At 52.1% G+C, this 18455-nt stretch overlaps 1 protein-coding gene across 1 annotated transcript in view; it reads left to right on the plus strand.

Moving 5' to 3' along the window:
• The first annotated feature begins 337 nt into the window (after positions 1 to 337).
• The window catches only part of SRRM3 (serine/arginine repetitive matrix 3), a 56881-nt gene continuing 38763 nt past the window's right edge, over positions 338 to 18455 (plus strand). The window contains exon 1 of the mRNA XM_023740271.1: positions 338 to 517. The gene's annotated coding sequence lies outside the window, so the exon portion shown is untranslated. The remainder of the gene's footprint in view (positions 518 to 18455) is intronic.

The following is an 18455-nucleotide window of genomic DNA, read 5'->3' on the forward strand; positions in this document are numbered from 1 at the left end:
TCGGTCTAGCCACCAGGAAGCTCGATGAAAGCGGCCTCATGGGGGCGTCCCCCAACCTGACCCTGGAACCCTCTTAGATACATCGCCCCGCCGAGAACTCAGGAAACTAAGTTCCACTCCTAGTTCCAAATTAATAATGTCACGAGGCTGGCGCGACCCCACCTGCAAGGGGTGAAACAGTTGTCCTCGCGGCGGAGGGTTCCTCCCCCACGCTCCAATCCCTGGCCTCCACTGCGGGCGGCCCTCCAGGCCTGCGGAGGGCGCTGTGGGCGCCAGGCGCCGGGCCCTCTGGCCGGCGGGCAGACAGGGAGGCAGCCTCCATGGTGGTGCGCTGTCCAGCATTTCAGCAATCGGCGGCGGCGGAGGCACCCGCGGGGAAACCGAGGGCGCGGGGCCACGGGGGCCGCGGAGCTGCCCTGCCGAACCGAGCCGAGTAGGCGGCCTGGAGGCGTCCCGGACAAGCAGGGCAGGAGGGCCTGGCTTTAGCGCCCGGCGAAGCGCGGCGGTGAGCGGGGAGGTGAGAGCCCCTGGTGGGGCGAGGGCATTTCCCAGAGGGGTTGGGGCTGGGTTGAACCTCGGGCCTCCCCAGCGGGGCCGGGGCCCCGGGATCCACAGGCTCCGGAGCAGAGAGCAGGTGTTGGGGACTGCTGGAGTGTCTGTCCAAGGGTGTGAGGCACCTGGGGAACAGAAGTGAGGAACGTTGTTCATTTCATTGAGAGGGATGAAGAAAGTCAGAACCCTGTGGGGTCACAGGCAGGAATCCCCTGGGCATAAATGACCATGGTCAGGTCCTTGAGGAAGCCAGGAAGGTCCCCAAACGCAGTCCAATTGGCTTCCCCCAGCTAAGGATAAGGACCCACTCCCCAAGGAAGGGAAAGGCCAATGCAGGGACCCTGTGGAGGTTCTGGTCACTGGGGGGTGGAGGAGAGAGGCCCTACCTGAACGGTGGAGGTCTGTCCAGCATGAGGCGCCAGCAGAGAGGACAGTATGGCCCCTTTCCCAGCTGCCCAAATGCCCCTGGGGAGGCAGGAGCTGGCAATGAGAACTGGGTCTCACACAAGATAGCATTTACTCTCACACTGGGAGGAGGAAAGAGGACACAAGAGAGAAAATAGCTACTAAGAGTTTAGGAGGGGTCCTTTATGGCTCTCTGGACGCCCAGGGAGAATTTCTGGGGCTCAGAATGTGCCCAGCCCCGGAGCAAATTCCTGGCAGAGAGGAGAGAAGAGACGCAGCCTCTGCCTCACATCCTCCTCCCCCTCCCTCCCAGGGCTCCAGCCTGGACAGAGTTGAAGCCTCCTGCAGTTCCTGTTCCTGGCAGCAGGTCCATTGTGGGGATGGATCTGTGTGGGGAACTGGAGAAAAGCACTCAGGTCTGACCTGGGACTCCAAAGCCTGTGCTCTCTGTCAGCCATAGCTACTCACTCCCCTAAGATCTCATTCACTCACCCATTTCTGGCGCCGGGTCCTGGACTGGTCTTTTGTCCTGTATCTAGAGAAGAGGCAGGTACTTTGATGGAGAGTGAGCAGGGCAGGAGCTGGAGAGTCTCTTGGTCCAGGGAGCATCTTAAGGTCATGACCCCAACATGTACCAAGTTCTTCGCCAGCCAGAAATAGGACCAAGCTGGCTAAGAAGTTGCTCCCACACAACACCAGCTTTTTGGTTTCTTAACTTTATGCCCCATCCCACTCTCCTGTGAAAGGTAGAGGAGGTATTCTTGAAGAGCGAATAAAAAGTTGATCGGATTTTAGGAGGTGGAGGTAGGTGGGTAGGGAGTCATGGACTCTGAAATCAGAGAGACATGGGTTTAAATCTAGTTGTGCAACCTCAGGTAAGCCAGTTAACCTTTCTGAGTCTGCTTCTCAATCTGTAAAGCAGATATAGTGTTAACAGTATCTACTTTGTAGAGCTGTTGAAAGGAATAACCAAATAATGGATGGGAAAATACTTTTAAAGTGTAAGATGCTGAGTGAGTGTTAGTAAATTGAATACAAATAAGAATTTCTTATGGGAGACCTGGAAAAAGGTGAGAGTTTCCGGCATTGCTGAAGGCATGTCTTTCTGTTACCACAGAAGATGGACCTTGGCTGAGGATCTCATGCCAGGCTCCATCCTAGGGACATCCTAGGATGTTCTAAGTTGACTCGGTTAATCCTCACAAAAGCTTCACAAGGAAGGCATCATTGCCCCTATTTCACAGCCAAGAAACGAGGCTGAGTGACTTTCCCAACGTCATGAATCGACCCAGGCTGTCTTCCCTGGAGCAGGAGTAAAGCTGATGAGCTGTCCCAGCCCCTTGATAGCAAGGCCCAGTTAAATGTCAGTTTCTTGATTCATGATGTCAGTTTTACAGGTGGGGAGCCTGAGGCATATGAGTAGGGATGAGCAGTGCAGTGAGGAGGTGACTCCCCCAAGGTCACTGGGATATTTGGAGGTGAGATGTACTCTGAATTGGCCATGTGGGGGCCCCCTCCCCGCCCACTCCCACCACTGTCACACCTGCCAGAGGGGGAGTCTGGGTCTGGCAGGCCCATTTGCTTACTGCTGCACATACGTTTCACCTCCTTTGCCTGGCAGCCTCTTGCTGACCTTGGCAAGCTGGTGATTGTCTGTTACTTCCCGAGTGGTTAGTCCTCACCCCCAGCAGTGGGGCAATGGTCACAAGCAGCTGCCAGCACTGCTGAGGTCAGCCTCCCCTACTGACTTTTCTCCTCCACTGCCCACTTCTTACTTGCCCCAGGAACAATATCATAGACCTCCTGTCCCAGCAGCCTGCCAGGGGTGCCAGTGAGGAGATGGGAGAGCCCAGCCTCTCTTCCTTAACTCCTCTACACACTTTGAGCCCCTCCCATGGGCCAGTCACTTCACATAAATGATCTCATTTCATCCTTACACAACCTGGTGCCAAAGGTGCAACTGTCTCCATTTCACAGAGGAGCAAACCAAGGCCTGGAAGTGGGACATGACTTTCTCAAGGTTACAGAGCAAGATCTTGGTGCAATCCAAGCCAGCTGCCTCAGGGCCAGTGTGGGTTCCACAGTGCCACTCTGTCCTCAATTCTCTAGGCTTTCCTGGGTGAGGGGTCAACCAGGGCATTGTGGGCTTGGGGAGCATGTGGTGAAGGTAAATGCGTGCCCAGGGACAGGAGTCCTGAGACCTTTCTAGGCCCACTTTATGACCTTGAACAGGTCCCTTCTTGTCTCTAGGTCTCCATGTCCCCAACCATAAGATGATGGGGTTTGACTAGATGACCCAGAAGGCCTGCCAGCACCAAGATTTTGAGATCTTTCTGCTCTATAAATTTGTATGTCAGGAAGCCTCGTGGTTCTATCGGCAGAGGTAGAAGTCACCTCCAGTGTTTCATGGTTTGATTTATTAGTTGGAGCTGAGATTTAAAATTCATCCCTCCCTACCACCTATGGACTTGCAGGTCTTAATGAAAGGGGTTGAGCCAGGGTTAGACCACCAAGTGTGATGTGGCCTGCAGGGACACTGAAGATGCCTCCACCGCCTCCCAGAGTCATTTACCAGGGCCAGGAAGGCTCCCCAGGACCCACATGCATAGGTCTGGCATCCAAGGTTGTAGCAGGGGGATGGTGGTGGAGGCTTCTTTATGGGGTCTCAGGGAGGGGGAGGGATTTTGCAGCTGATACCATAAAGAGAGGATATGGGGCCCTGCAGAGGGATGGTCTGTATGGCTACTGATCCAGGCTGAGATGGGAAGGCTGGCCAGGTGAGAAATGGGGGAGAGGCTCCTTCTCAATGCCAAGACTTGGGTCAGTGAAGCGTTGGGAGCTCAGAAAGGGGGAGATGCTTAGTGAGCAGAGACAGGATAAGTGAGGGGGGGACTCATGGAGGGCAGGAGGCTCAGTAGAGGTAAAGGAGGCTCAGTGAGGGGGGAAAAGCTCAGGGAAGGAAAGAGGCATTCAATGAGTGGCAGAGGAGTTTGACAAAAGGGGAGGGAGTTCTGTGAGGGGGAGGGGGTTGAGAAAGGGGAAGTGATTTGGTGAAGAGGAAGAGGTCAAAGAGAGAGGGTGCTCAGTGAGGGGACCAAGAGATCAGTGAGAGGGCTGGAGGCCCAGAACAGCAGAGGGGCTCTATGGCCAGAGGGACTCACTGCCAAAAATTACAGACCCCCTGCCTAGGTCCTTCTTGTGGCTTAGTGCCTGTTGACACCTCTGGGTTCCTGCCTCTTCACCCTCTTCTGGGTCACTAGCATAGAAAGGAGATAGCTCCATCCCCAGAGGCTAGCCCTGTTGGCCCCATGTCCTGGAGCCTCTGTCATTCAGAGTTGAGCTGTCAGGGGACAGGAGCAGGTGAGCCAGGTCCAGATGGACCACACTGACTATTGGCCTGGGAGAATGGCCTCAGTGATCATGCGCTCCTTGGCTCCAGAGCAGCCCCCAACTCCCAGGGACTCCCCCAGTAGCCAAAAGACACCAGCCCATCCATCTGTGGCGCTGCTTCCTTGCTAGTCGGCCTGGCCTCAGCCTCCTGCCGCCCCCGCCCTGGCCTCCTGCCCACTGCAGAAGCTGCTGTGCCAGCTGGAGCCAGCAGACAGTACCTCAGCTCCCTCAGCATCCTGCTGGGCCTTTGAGGCCTATGAAGAGGCCTGGGCCCAGTGAACCAGACCCTGGGGTACAGAAAGCTTATTAAGCTGAGGAGTTTTGGGCCTGCCTATTTCTGGCCTTGCATTTGGCCTGTGGCATGGAGCCCTCTCCCAGTCCTGAGCCTCATCCCCACCATCAACCCTAGTCTCACTCCCCAGAACGCTCCAGGATGGAGACAGGTAAAAGTAAGTTTTATTGAATTCTTTTGATTTTAAGAATGGCACATCTTCATTGTAAAAGATTTGGGAAATACAGAAGCCAAAGAGAATAGTAAAATCATCTATAATCCCACCACCCAGGATAACCACTATTAGCATGGTGGGGTATTTCATTCCAGGTTTTTCTCTCTGCATTCATAGACACATAGAGTTAAATAACTGGGATCACACTGTTGGGGGAATATCCTATTTTTCACTCTATTGTGAACATTCTCTGATGTCTTTAAAGATTCTTCAGAAAAATACTTTTAATGGCCATACAAAGGCTGGATGTGAGTGGAGCTGCTTCCCAGAAAGCCTGTGGAGAGAGCACCACCATATTCCTCCCGTTGGGGACGCACCTTTGGAGTCTGCTGGCTGTGGGTTTCCCATGGAGAGGATGGCTTTGGGGTCTGTAACAGGGTGAGCCAGAGGGTGAAGTCTGCTAGCTCGCTCAGTACCCCTCTTCTCAGGGACTGAGAGGGGGAGTGGCCAGAGCTGCTGGGGTGGGGGACAGGAGAAGGTTGCACTGGGGAGGTTGAAAACCTTGATGCCACAAGGCCTCAGAAGAAAGATCTCAGAACTGGGAATTAGGAGACCTGGGCTCCAATCTTAGTTGTGCCCCAGCCTCCACTCTCAGGTCTGTTTTCTCTTCTATAAAATGGGCCTGTTACTACCTGCCTCCAGGTGTGATATGAGAAGTAACTTAGGTTATGAGTATGAAAGCACCTTAAAAAAAATTGCTATCAAGTGGATTCCAACTCATGGTGAGCCCATGTGTGTCAGAGTAGAACAGTGCTCCATAGGGTTTTCAATGGCTAATTTTTCAGTAGGTTGCCAGGCCTTTCTTCTGAGGTGACTCTGGGTGGATTAGAACCTCCAGTCTTTCAGTTAGCAGCCAAGTCCACCCAGGAACGCCGAGGATAGGTAAAATCCAGTGCACCCCTGAGAGATGACAGTCACCATTTACTCAACATTTATTACCTGCCTACTATTTTCTGGGCATAGTATGAGCACTGGAGACACAAACCTGAATCAGATGCTGTCCTTGACCTTGAGGAGCTCCCAGTTTAGTGGGAAAGCAAGGCAGTCGGGGCAACTGCCAGTGACATCCCATTGAGGTCCTGCTAGAGCTAAGAGATGTCCACAATGATGTGGGCAGTCAGAGGACAATTCTTGGAGAAGTGACATTTAAGTTGGGCCTTGAAGATTGACAGGGAAGGTGCCAGACAGAGAAGTCAGAGGAATGACATTCCAGAGAAGAGCAGGAGCAGAGGCCCACAGGTATGGGAGGTCCTGGCTGAATTAAGGGGGTAATGGATTATCTAGCGTAGCCATAGCACAACGGCCATGCTGCAGAACAGAGAGAGGCGGTCCAGTGGGAGTGGTAGGCTGGTTGGGTCATGAAGGACCTTGAAAAGCACTGTAAGATCTGGGAATTTGTTTGGAAAGCCATGAGGAGTCTTGGAAGGCTGTGAAGCCAGAGAGCGAAATGGTCAGGTTTGCCCTTTATGAAGCCGGCTCTGGCTGCAGTTGGATGGGCGATAGAGGGAAGGAGGCCAAGGGCAGAGAGGCGAGGGAAGAGCTGCTGCATTCATCCAGGCAGGGGGTGATGGGGCAGTTGAGAAGCAGACCGGTCCCAGAGGCTCACCTCTGGGAGATTTGACAGGGGTGTGTGTACATGTGCTCCAGTCTAGGCTCATGCAGAAAGAAAGAAGACCCACGGAGCAGCGGCAGGGTGATAGGTGGGGAAACCTGCCATGCATGCCCTTCCCCAGCTGCAGTATCAGACACAGAGCCCCAGGTTTAGAGAGTGAGCTGCAGGGCTGGCACAGAGGACCTCGGGGGAGGGAGGGAAGCTGGGACTGTCCGCAGTCCTGTCTCTCCTCTCTGTCTGACCCTGCCTTGTCTGTGCTTCTATGTTCTTGTTCCACACACCACCACCAGTTGCTGTTGAGTCATTTCTGACTCATGGCCCCCCAACGTGTGTCAGAGTGGAACTGTGCTCCATAGGGTTTTCAATGTCTGATTTTTCAGAAACAGATCACCAGGCCTTTCTTCTCAGTGCCTCTAGGTGGACTTGAACCTCCAGCCTTTCTATTAACAGCTGTGCCCATTGACCGTTTACACCACCCAGGGACTTCTTGGTCCTTGTGACCCATCCATTATTCTCCCAGGTATAGCTCTCTTCTCTGCCTCTCACATTCTGTTTTCCTCAGATATCAGCAAGCAGCACATGGTCGTTCATTCATTCATTCATTCATTTCATGCATCAGAAATGTGCTCAGCAGCTCCTCTGAGCTAAAAGCTCACTTGTCATTGTCATCCCCGAGCCCTGTGCTAGGCCCTGCAGGAAGGGAGGAGCAGCCCTCAGTCTAGCGGGGAGCAAAGCTCCTAAGTGGCGAATGTCTTTGGATGGAATATGCATGATGTGGGGAGCACCCCGAGGGCTGCCAGGGCACTGGTAGGGGAGCTTACCTGCCTGGGTGACTTTGGGGCAGGCATCACAGATGGGCCTCACAGGATGAGTTCGCAAAGGGAACAACATGAGCAGAGATGTGGAAGAGGAAAGAGCACCAGGCACTCAGGGAATAGTGTGGCTGGAGAGTGGGGCCTCGGCTGAGGCGCAGAGGACCATGCTGGGGAGGCAGTCCCCAGGAGGGGCATCGAGTGCCAAGGCACTGAGAACCACAGAGAACTCTAGGACTGTTTCCAGCAGGTAAGCGCACATCCAGAGCCATTTCAGGAAGGTCACCCTTGAAGAAGCGCAGATTTGGGCAGATGGAGAGAATAGGGGAACTTGCAACTTGCAGTGTGTTCTCAGGACACTGGTCATATGCCCTGGGGCCTCTCCTACTGCAGCTTGCTCCTCCCTACCTGGGGCAGCCAGGGCGACTGCAACCATAGTCTCTAGGTGCAGAGTACCTGCCTCAGTAATTCCAGAAAAGTCCTTGAAAAGCAGATTCCTGGGAACTACCCAAAACGACTGATTCAGAATCTGAGTATGGGGCCTGGGAGTCCGCATTTTCACAAGCTCCCAGGTGACTGTAGGAGCTACAGTCAAGAACCCATGCCTTATTGGCTTTGCCTGAAGTACAGTTCTTTCCTCTTCCTCTGCTGCTTAAACTTCAAGGCTTGGCTCGGATGTCATCTCTGTGATGCCTTGTTCCAAGCTCTGTCCTCCTTCCGTGTGTCCACAAGTGCCTGGTGCCACTGCTTCCTCAGCCCCTCGTGTATGCTCTGTTCTGGCCGGTTGCTTCTCCTCCACCTCCCTCAGTAATCACTAAGAACTCTCTCATAGCCTTAACCATGCACCAGGCACTGCTCGCAGCACTCTACACACGCTAACGCAGTTAGTCTTCACAATGATTCTATGACGTAGCCATGTTACAGTTAAGGAAATAGGCACAGAGAGGTTAATACCTTCGCCAAGGCCACCCAGCTAAGAAGTGGTGGAACCACAGAGCCTGTACTGTCCTACGCTGCTCCAGACGGGAGCTCTTAGAGAGCAGGGACCCTGTGTTATTCATTCTTGTGGATCCCCAGTGCAAGCACAGGGCCTGGCATATAGGCAGTACTCGGTTTCTTCATCTGTAAAATGGGCTTAAAGATAATAATTCCCTCCCAGGGCTGTTCTGCATCTTGGAGAAGTCTGTGGCACTACTGGGGTTGTAACCTGCAAGGTCCTTGGTCTGGGATGGGGGTGGGGCCAGCAGAGGCAGGGACTCCTCTCTGAGGTTTTAGGGTGGGACAGTGTCCTAGACAGGAGGCCTTTTCTCCTCATCTACTGTGTTAAGGTTCAGCCTCGCCACAGAAATTGGACCTTCTAAACCCTAGGGTTTAGGGGGCTGGAGGAGGGGTCGTGACTGGGGTAGGGTCAGATGCCCAATGAAGATTCTGGGGCTGGTGGGGCAGCAGGGGGAGGAACTCAAAGAGGCCATTGCTATTGAGCAGCCCCCATGCCCTGTATGATCTTAAGTGGTTCCCCAGAGCAAGTGGGGCCCCCGCCTCCACCATTCCCACCTCCAACCCGCAGTCCCTCAGGAGCCATGGGTTATTGTCAATGATGTTGCTAATTAACTGCTTAATTAACTATTTAGGCTAATCAGATTAATTGACATTAATTGGCTACCATTTGTCAAGGACCCTGAATAGCTGTGCCTCTCGGAGTTGAAGTGTGTGGCTGTGCTGGGCAGGGAGTAGGGGAGAAGCTGTAGATGCTCTGCAGGCGGGACAGCTGGCAGGCAGTGGCAGCACCAAGGGCACCAGGGCTGCTGCCCAGGGACAGTGTGCTTCCCAGCAGCCTGCAGGACTGGGCCCTCACCTCTTACATTTTTTTTAAAGTTTGAGGAGGCACCAGGGGTAAGAACAAGATACTTTACTTCCTCCATTTCCAAGGTCTGTAAAGACCTTGGTAGGAAAGAGACCTTAAAATCTTAAATAAGCCATGATCTAAGTAGGTCACCACATAACAACTTCTGGGAAGAAGCATACATACTCAATTAAAAAAAAATTTTTTTAAAAAGATGAGCAGTATCGGGTAGATAAATTATGCAAAATATTAAACTGATAAAATGATCTGATTTGCATTATTTAGTCAGTTACAGCCCCTAAAACCCACAGTACATTTTTATTGCTGTTTTAAAACACAACTTAGAGTTTTAAATTATAGCACTGAAACAAAAAAATACTATGAAATGCATCCTACGTTTTGGGAGAAAAAAAGCCAACCCACTCAAAAATGGGAGTGTGAATTGGTCTTCAGAGCTATTCTCTCCAGATTAAATGGTTCCTCCATCTAGCCCACCCTGGGCTGGGAGCTGGGAGCCTGGAGCCTTGTCTTGACTTCTTTACTGACTCCCTGAGGGTCCTTTTGCCCCTCTGGGCCTTGGTTTCCTCAATAGTGAAGAGCTGGCCCATCTTCCTGAGAGAGTCCATAAGTGGGGCAGAGAAGGTGTGGATTTAGAGTATTCTGGAGATGAATACAAATGTGAGGGGAGAAAGGGGGTCCATTTTTGAGGGAGGGTCAAGCCTCTAGAAGGCGGGCACTTCTGGGGAAGGAGGAAGGCTTGGTGACAGAGATCTCCAGCTCGGTAAGGGAAGACATGGAGAATGAATGTGGGGTCTCTCTCTCTCTCTCTTTACTGCCCCATCCTGCAGCCCCTGGAGGAGGCAGGACGGGAGAGACTGGAGACTGTTGCCTAGCAACCAGAGGCACATCTGGATCGATGGGAATGGCAGGCGATGCTCCAGCCCCCAGCTTCGGCTCTCTCTTTGATCTCACCCAGCCCAGCAGAAACCTGGGTTGGTGGGGGGATGCCCAGGGCAGCCTGCCTGATTAGAGCTGAGTCAACAGAGGGAATTTTCCATAATGAGATTGTGTGGAGAGTGGAGGCAACTGCCCCTGGCTTCTCCTGTCACCCTCCCCAGGGGGAGGAAGGGCCCTGTCTGTCCAGCACACACCCTTCCTTTCTGCAAATGTACATCACCCCCCAGCTTTAATTCTTCCCAGTCTTGGAGTGCCAGAGGCTCAGAACCCAGCCCTACCCAGACCCCACCAGTATCCAGGCCCCTGACAACCAGTCCATATGGGGAAACTGAGGCCCCAAGAGGCAAAGGGAACTGATCATATAGCTTCTAGCCCATCTTGCCCTTCCTCAGCCCAACTCCCTGGTGTGGGCGGGGGAGCGTCTGATCCTGGGGAGAGGAGAAGGAGATGATAGAAGCTGGTGAGAGTGTGGCTCCAATTTTACTCCAGGGTCAGCCCCAGAGGCCAGCTTGGAAGGGTCTTCAGAGAACATGGAGTCCTAACATGCAGGTGGCTCTGCCTAGGACATCTCTACAAGGCCATCTGGCTTGCATCGCCCATCCCAGGACTTGAGGATCACCACCTCCCTGCAGCCCATCCCATCAGTGACAGCTCAGCCCCAAGAAGGTTCTTTGCCAGGTTCAGCAGCAGCTCTCCTCAGGACCACCACCCCCATCCCCATCCCAGCCCCTGCAGCCCCAGATATGCCTTCTGCTACCTGGCTGGAAGGCTCCCGCCTCCCCGAAGGTGCTGAGGGCCCTGAAAGGGAGTAGAGTGGGCTGGGTAGGGGCAAGGATTCCTTTGTTCCACTAGAGCACAGGGGAGGGAAATTAAGACACTGCTTGCTTTATTTGGTGTCTGTACTGGTCTATGCTATAGGGTCACTATGAATCAGAATCAACAATGGGTTGCTGATCTATACAGGCCTGTCTACTGGGTTGAACTGGTTCTGTATTATTTTCAATGACCAGTGTTGCTTGTTCTGACCCAAGGCACTGGTCTATAATACTGGTCCACATTGTCTGTCTTCTGCTTATGTGGCCAGTCTGACCTCCTGGCTTGGCTGGGTCTGTCACATTTTCAAGGCTCTGTATGGCTACATTTGTCTGCACTTGTCTCACCTGGGCTATATGTCCTATACTGCGGGCTTCCTTGTCCCTAAAGACGTGCCACCCAGACTCTCTGCTCTGGGGACCCACATCAGAGACAACAGGAACAGGAGCAGGGGCCTTGGACTCATGAGGGGAGCCTCAGGGCCAAGCAAATGCCTCCCACATCTGTTCAAAGACAGAGCTGAACTCCAGGGCTTACAAAGTATATGACAATGTGGCCCATGCAAATGTCAGTACACACATGGCCTGCCCATATTGAGAGAGGGAACCAAGACCTTTCTCTCTGAGGCTCCTGGAGATGGGGGTGGTAGAAAATGAGTCGTGAGCTCCCCATCAGTACAAACACAGGCTGGATTTCAACAAACATTCACAGGTGGCTGCTCTGTGCCAAGCCCTGTGCTGAGCACTCGGGACACAAAGATGGAGGCAGCACAGTCACTGCCTTGGGAGCCCTCAGTCCGGCCAGGGAGCAAATGGTCATGTTAGGACAAGGTTGGTGCTGAGAACAGTGATTGGAGGGTGAGGCTCCAGGAGCACAGCAGAGGCATGTCAGCCAGGGGAGGTCAGGGAAGGCTCCACAGAGGAGGTGATGTTTGAGCTCAGTCTTGTAGGATGGGTGGAAGGGAAGGGCATTCCAGGCACAGGGAACAGTGTAGGGCACAGGGTGGGTGGGGCAGAGACCAGGCTGGGGCTGGTCATGCAGAACCCGTGTGCCAGGCTAAGCTGCCTGGGCTTTCTCCTGTGGGCAGGGGGCTTACCATCCCTGCCTTGCCTGCCCTGGACACCCCATTCTAGCTCTGGGAACATCGCCAGTCCAGCTGCCCCATTCCACAGCACAGACTGCAGGGAAGGGGACAACCCCAAGTCCCACCCCATGCTGGGCTGGATAGGGAGGGCAGAGAGGCTGAGGCACGGCGCTGTATGGCCAGCAACCCACAGACCAGGCTGCCTGCCCCTCCAGGAATCAGCCCTCCCACCCCCATCCCCGCCAGACCCAGTCTGGGGCTCTGGCCAAGGCGGTCTCCTGGCTCCAGCAGGGGCAGCAGGAAGCTCAGCTGCTGAATAATTGAAAGAAAGGCTTTCAGCATCTCTCCCTCCCCCCTACAGTGTCTTCTTGAGGGTTGGGTAACAAACAGCAGCACCAAGGAGCCTCCCGAGAGAGACTCCAGGGAGGCTGAGAGGAAGCTCACTCTGCTAACCCTCTCACTGCCGGCCTGCCTGAGCCGCGTTCCTCTTATCCGGGTATACTGGTCTGTACTGGTGGATGTGCCTTAGTCTTTGTGGAAAGCGACCTTATTGGTCTACTAGTCTTCGCAAGTTTGTACTGATTTAGAACGGTACATTATCTACCTGATCAGTTCTGATTTATACTGGTCTGTATTTCTTAGGGTCTCACTCACTGCCTGCAGCGGTTTAGACTGGTTGGTATTGTTTGTGGGTAATAACAATAGCTAACACGTACATGCAGAACTTACACATAATACAGGCACTGCATTGCACATATGTTAATTTGTTTACTCCTCACCATCACCCTGAGAGAGGGTTACTAATATTAACCCCATTTTACAGATGAGAAAACTGAGAACAGAGGTTCAGCCACTTGCTTTAGGGCACAGAGAAGCGATTTGATCCCAGATTGGTAGGGCTATCTACCACTCCGTTTTTCTGTCTGTCTTGGTTAACGTGGACTGGGCTGTCCTTTAGAGTTAGACCTCTCTCCAAAGGTGAGGGGCCACATTGATGGAGCTGGGGATATTGACTGGTGTGGTAGGGGCACCAGGCAGCAAGAGGAATCTTACTGAACATGACCTCTTCGGCTCAACACCATTTACTGGTTCCCTATTGCCTACAGGGTACAATCTTAGCTCTTCAGCCTGGTCTTGAAGGCCTGGCCCTTGCTCCCTTTCTGGCCCACTGTGCTCAGCCATACACAAGCTCATACCCTTCCTTCTCTCCTTTCCAAGACTTCTTCCTGTATGTCCCATGCCCTCTGCCCAGAACATCCTTTCTCCTCTTCTTTGTCCCACCAACTCCTACTTGATGCTTCAAGATCTCTCCTCCAGGAAGACCTCCCAGCTAATCTTCTCCCCTCACACCCCAGCTCATTAGAGGCTCTGCCACATGTCCCCCATCACAGCACTGATCTTGTTGCATTATAACCATCAGTCTGTGCTCCTCTCCCTGCATTTCTCTATTGTCGTCTGATGGGGTTCAGAGTGGCCACTAACTAAATAGCTGTAACATGAATGAGTGACTCACTCCTGCCTAGAGGCCAAGGGACTATCTCCTGATCATGTGGCTCTTACTCAGGACCAGGCCTGCCGCTTGGGCACAAAGGAGGGTTTCTGGTTTGTTGTAGCCACTGACTTATTACCTTTGGGCCCCCTACCTCATGCTTGGGCTCACAGGCTAGAAGTCTAGAGAAGGGTCCCCACGGGGAAGGGAGAGCCTGACAGGAGAGAGAGCAGCCCCTCTGTCCACTGCTGCAGGGAATATGTCCGTGCCACAGGTGCAGCCTGGCCTCAATGCCAGGGTACTGAGGGGGCCACACCTAGATTCCTTGGACACCATGGAGACGGCTATTCTTTTTTAGCCAGATAAAATATCTTCATAAATCTTGACAAAGACTTGGACTTAGTTTTACAACCTGAGTGCCTGGTCTCATGCATATTTGTCAGTTCTGTCATGTTTTTGACAGTTACAAAGAATTTTTTCTTCCAGGAAATTTGGGAGGAGGTATGTCCCTCCCCACTTCCTCTCCCCAGACTGGGCTTTTTCTCTGGAAGGTCTGATCCTGTGTTTGCAGCCCCCACCTTCAGGGAATGCAGCTTCCTACCTCATGCATCCCATTCCACCCTAGCCCTCTTAGTCCAGGTCCCCGGGCCCTGCCATGCCCTTGCCCCTTAGCCTATGCTGCCCCCTGCCTGGCCTCCCCTCCTTACCTGAAGAAGACTCAGCTTTCAAAGGGCCATTTCAAACATCATTCCCTTTGTGAAGCCTTCACTGCCCATCCCAGGCAAAGGTAGACCCTCCCCAGCACTGGGGGCGGGCAGCGGGGTGAGGGGTTAGGAGGGGGTATCAGAATCTGTCTTCATGACAAGCTTGTCACTGAAAGAATCAAAGGATGAACGATCCCACCACACTGTGGGGTAAGGAGGATTGTCTCCATTTTACAGATGAGAAAACTGAGGCTCAGGTAGTTTAACGACTTTCTCTGATCACCTAGGCAGAAGTGGTAGAGCCAGAATTCAAGCTCAAGTTTTCTGATTCCAAATCCAGTGTGTCTTGGCCACCCCTCCCCTTTTCCTGGAACCATTGGGAGACAGCAGAAAGACATTTGTGCAAGAAGGTGGTTACATTGTGTGTGACTACAGATGGAGAGCATAGTTGAAGCTGTGGGAACGTGTAACTTTGAGGGGTGTGGAGGCCCTGAGTATCAGCATTACTGCTGGGGAGGTGGGCCTCTGGCAGGAACAGGGAAAGGACACCCCAGAAGAATGGGTGCGGACCCCTGGGCAAGAGAGGCTTCTGAACCCCAGGACTAAAGGCGGCCCGGAGCTAGTGAAGTGGGTGCTGTCCACGGTGCTGGAGGCCGGAGGTGCTGCAAGTGAGGTGGAGTGGAGGGTGAAGGGGGTGGATGGGGAGGAGGAGGGAGGAGTTTGCTGAGGCCAGCAGGGGTGGAGAGAAAAGTGGCCCAGGTCATCCCAGCAAGGTCCTCCAATAGATGGCCACTCACTATCCCCCAGCCCCTGTCCTGGGCCCTGGCCCCTGCCCTCTCCCTCTCTCCCTCCATGCCCTCCCCAGACAACCAACAATCTTGTTCCCTGTCTGGTTTCAGTCTCCAGCTATATAATGATGTCTCCCAAACAGGGGCCAGACCTCACCCTTCTGAGCCTAGACCCATGATCTGAGGCCTCCTCGACGTCTTCACCTGGATGTCTAGGGACCTCTCCTCTCACCCACACTACGTCCAAATCAAGATGGTCATCACTGACAAATAATGATCATCAGTATCAATTCTGAAATGCTCATTGCAGGCCGGGCACTCTGCTAACATCTCACATACATTAGTCCTTTACAATAAACCTATGAGGAGGATGCTTTTGTTAGTCCCATGTCACAGGTAAGGAAACTGAGGTCCAGAGTCACTTGGCTCATGAGTTCACAAAAAGAATAGCCCTGTCTCCCCCTCAAACCAGGGCACCCCAGGGTAGGGCAGGATGTCTCTCTCAGAACCCATATGTGGTCTCCTGCTCACTACAGCCTACTCGCTGTCCCCTAGACTTGCCCAGGCCACCACTGATCTGAGCATCCTCCCCCTCTGAGCAGGGGTGAGTGATGATCTCATTAGCTGAGAGGCCTCCATGCCTATCAGCAGCTGAGTTTCTGGAATAGACTGGACCCTGCAGTACAGATGGGCTGTTTCACCTCCAGTTAATCTCCACCAGCACAGCTATACCTGCAGGCACCAGCAGCCAGTGTGGTCCACCCTGCCTATGGCCAGGCCTGCTCAGGGACCCAGGTTTGGGCCTGGGGTTGGAGGCTAGCCCAGGGGCCCAGCCATGAGGCTTGCAGATCAGGGCTCTGACCTTTCAACTGTTTTCTGGATGACAGAAGAGGGGGTGCTCCCTTATCAGCAGGCATTAAATTAGAGCTACATGACTTAATCTGCACTGTGTTTGGCTGGCTCCAGCATCTGGGCCTGCCCTTGGGACCTGACCCAGTGCTGGGGACGACCCTGGGGCTGAGCCCCGGTGGTGGCTGGTGTAGCTCTAGCCACTGCCTATACCAGCAGGCAGGGGGTAGATAGAGGTTTCCTTTCCAGAGGAGAAAATGACCTATGGGGTCTTTGAGTACAGCTCCCTCATTGTCCAGCAGAAAAACCAGGGCCCAGAGAGGAAGAGGGACTTATTCAGGGTCTCATAGCCAATCAGCAGTAGAGGAAAAAGTTGCAATGTCAAAATACCCAAGAAACAGAACAAGCTAGCGTTTGCATTAGGGCTAGGGTTAGGGTTATGACTCTTGACTCCCTATCTGCCTCCTTGATCCCCACAGGTCCTTCACCCTCAACACGTCTCCAATTCACCCTCTGTCTTAGTTATCTAGTGTTGTTATAACCACAAGAAATACCACAAGAGGTAGCTTTAAAAAACAAATCTATTTTCTCACAGGTTAACAGGCTGGAAATCTGAATTTAGGGTGCCGGCTCTAGGGGAAGATTTTCTTTCCCTGTCGGCTCTGGAGGAAGCTCCTTGTCTTTTCTGTTCCTCAACGTTCTTCATGTGGCTTGGCATCTATCTACCCCTATCTCTGCTTCTCCAGTGCTTGACCTGAGATACACCTTACACTAATACTGCCTCATTAACCCAACAAAGAAAACCCGTTCCCAGATGGGATTCTAACCACAGGTATAAACAAAAAAACCAAACCCATTGCCAACGAATCGATTCCGACTCGCAGGAACCCTTTAGGGCAGAGTAGAACTGCTCCATACAGTTTCCAAGGAGCGGCTGGTAGATTCAAACTGCAGACCTTTTGGTTAGCAGCCAAACACTTAACCACTGTGCCACGAGGGCTCCATGCACAGGTTAGGATTTACATCACATTTTGGGAGGGACACAATTCAATCCATAACACCCTCCGTGTTCCCCATCACAGTAAATGGCCCTATAGTCACAGGTCCTGCCAAATCTGACCATTTAGCTCTTGAATCCTGTCTAGGCCTCACATGCTCTGGTCTCCCTGTCTCCCAACCCCCCACCCCATCCCACCTCAGTGCTAGGAAGCCTGCCACAACCAACCAGGAAGTGCTGCAGACATTTTTAGGCTTCCATAGCTTCTCAAATTGTCTCCCTCTCTCTGTTTTAAAATTTTATTATGGTAAAATATACGTAACATAAAATTCATCATTTTGACCATTTTTAACTGTCTAATTCAGTGACATTAATTATATTCCCCAAATTGTGCAGCCATCACCTCTATTTCCAAAACTTTTTTTATCACCCCAAACACAAACTCTGTACCAACTGAGCTCAAGTTCTCTTTCATCTCACTACACTGCTTTTTACCTGTTGAGCTCCCAGAGGGCCAGGATGGGATCTTGTTCATCTCTAAATCCCCAGCCTTTCATAGGGCCCTCCCAGAGTAGATGCTGGGTGAGTGTTTGTTGAGTGAATGAGTGAATATAATGTCTACCTCCTGTCTGAACAGCTCCTGCGATGGGGAGTTCACTCATCTTGGGATGAGCTGCTGGTTTTTTACTTTTTAAAGTTTGGATTGTTTAAAATAATTTCTTTCTTAGATTGAGCTGGAGTTGACTCTAGATGGCTTCCCTGCAGGAGTCCTGGCTTTGTCTGTTGGAGCCACCCAGACTGGTTAGGCCCTTATCTCAAAGTGTGGTCCAGGGATCAGCAGCATCAGCATCACTTGGGAACTTGTTAGAAATCCAGACTTACAGGCCCCACTCCAGATGTCCTGAATCAGGAGCTCTGGGGGTGGGACTCAGATATCTGCGTTTCACAAGCTATGATTCACTCTCAGCTGATTCTGATGTCCAATAAAATTTGAGAACCACTGCTCTAGCCCACTAGCTCCCAATTCCTGGTCCACAGATGGGCTGTATCAGAAACACCTGGGGAATGTTACCAATCTCACCCCCAGAGATTTTGATTCAGTAGGTCTCGGGTAGGTCTTTTATTGACATATGAAAGACAGGATGCCCTACAGCATGCCCAGTTAAATTTGAATTTCAGATAAACAACCAATAAAACCTTAGTATAAGTATGTCCCAAATATTGTGTAAAATTCTAATTTAACCAGGCATCCTGTATTTTTATTTGCTGAAGCTGGCAAGCCTAGCTAAAGACGTCCGCTTTTAACACACTTCCCAGCAGGGTCAGCCTGGTTTGGTCTAAATCCTTGACAGTCCTTCAGTATTGGAAGATAGGGTCTCTGACTGCCTGTAGGTACTTAGCATCTCCCCATTCTGACATCGTATTTTTTGTTGATGCAACCTAAGATGACATGCACTTGTTTTGCATTTTTTATTGTGGTAAATATATATGTAACAAAACGTTTTCTCTTTTAACATATTTTACTATACAATTCAGTGACATCAATTCCGTTCATCATGTTATAGGTTTTTTTGCATGTTTCAATGTGGTAAATATATATGTAACAAAACATTTGCCGTGACTGAATAATAATATCCCATTGTGTATATATATA

Source organism: Trichechus manatus, unplaced genomic scaffold (assembly GCF_000243295.1).
Source record: "Trichechus manatus latirostris isolate Lorelei unplaced genomic scaffold, TriManLat1.0 scaffold00151, whole genome shotgun sequence".
Classification (NCBI taxonomy): Eukaryota; Metazoa; Chordata; class Mammalia; order Sirenia; family Trichechidae; genus Trichechus; species Trichechus manatus.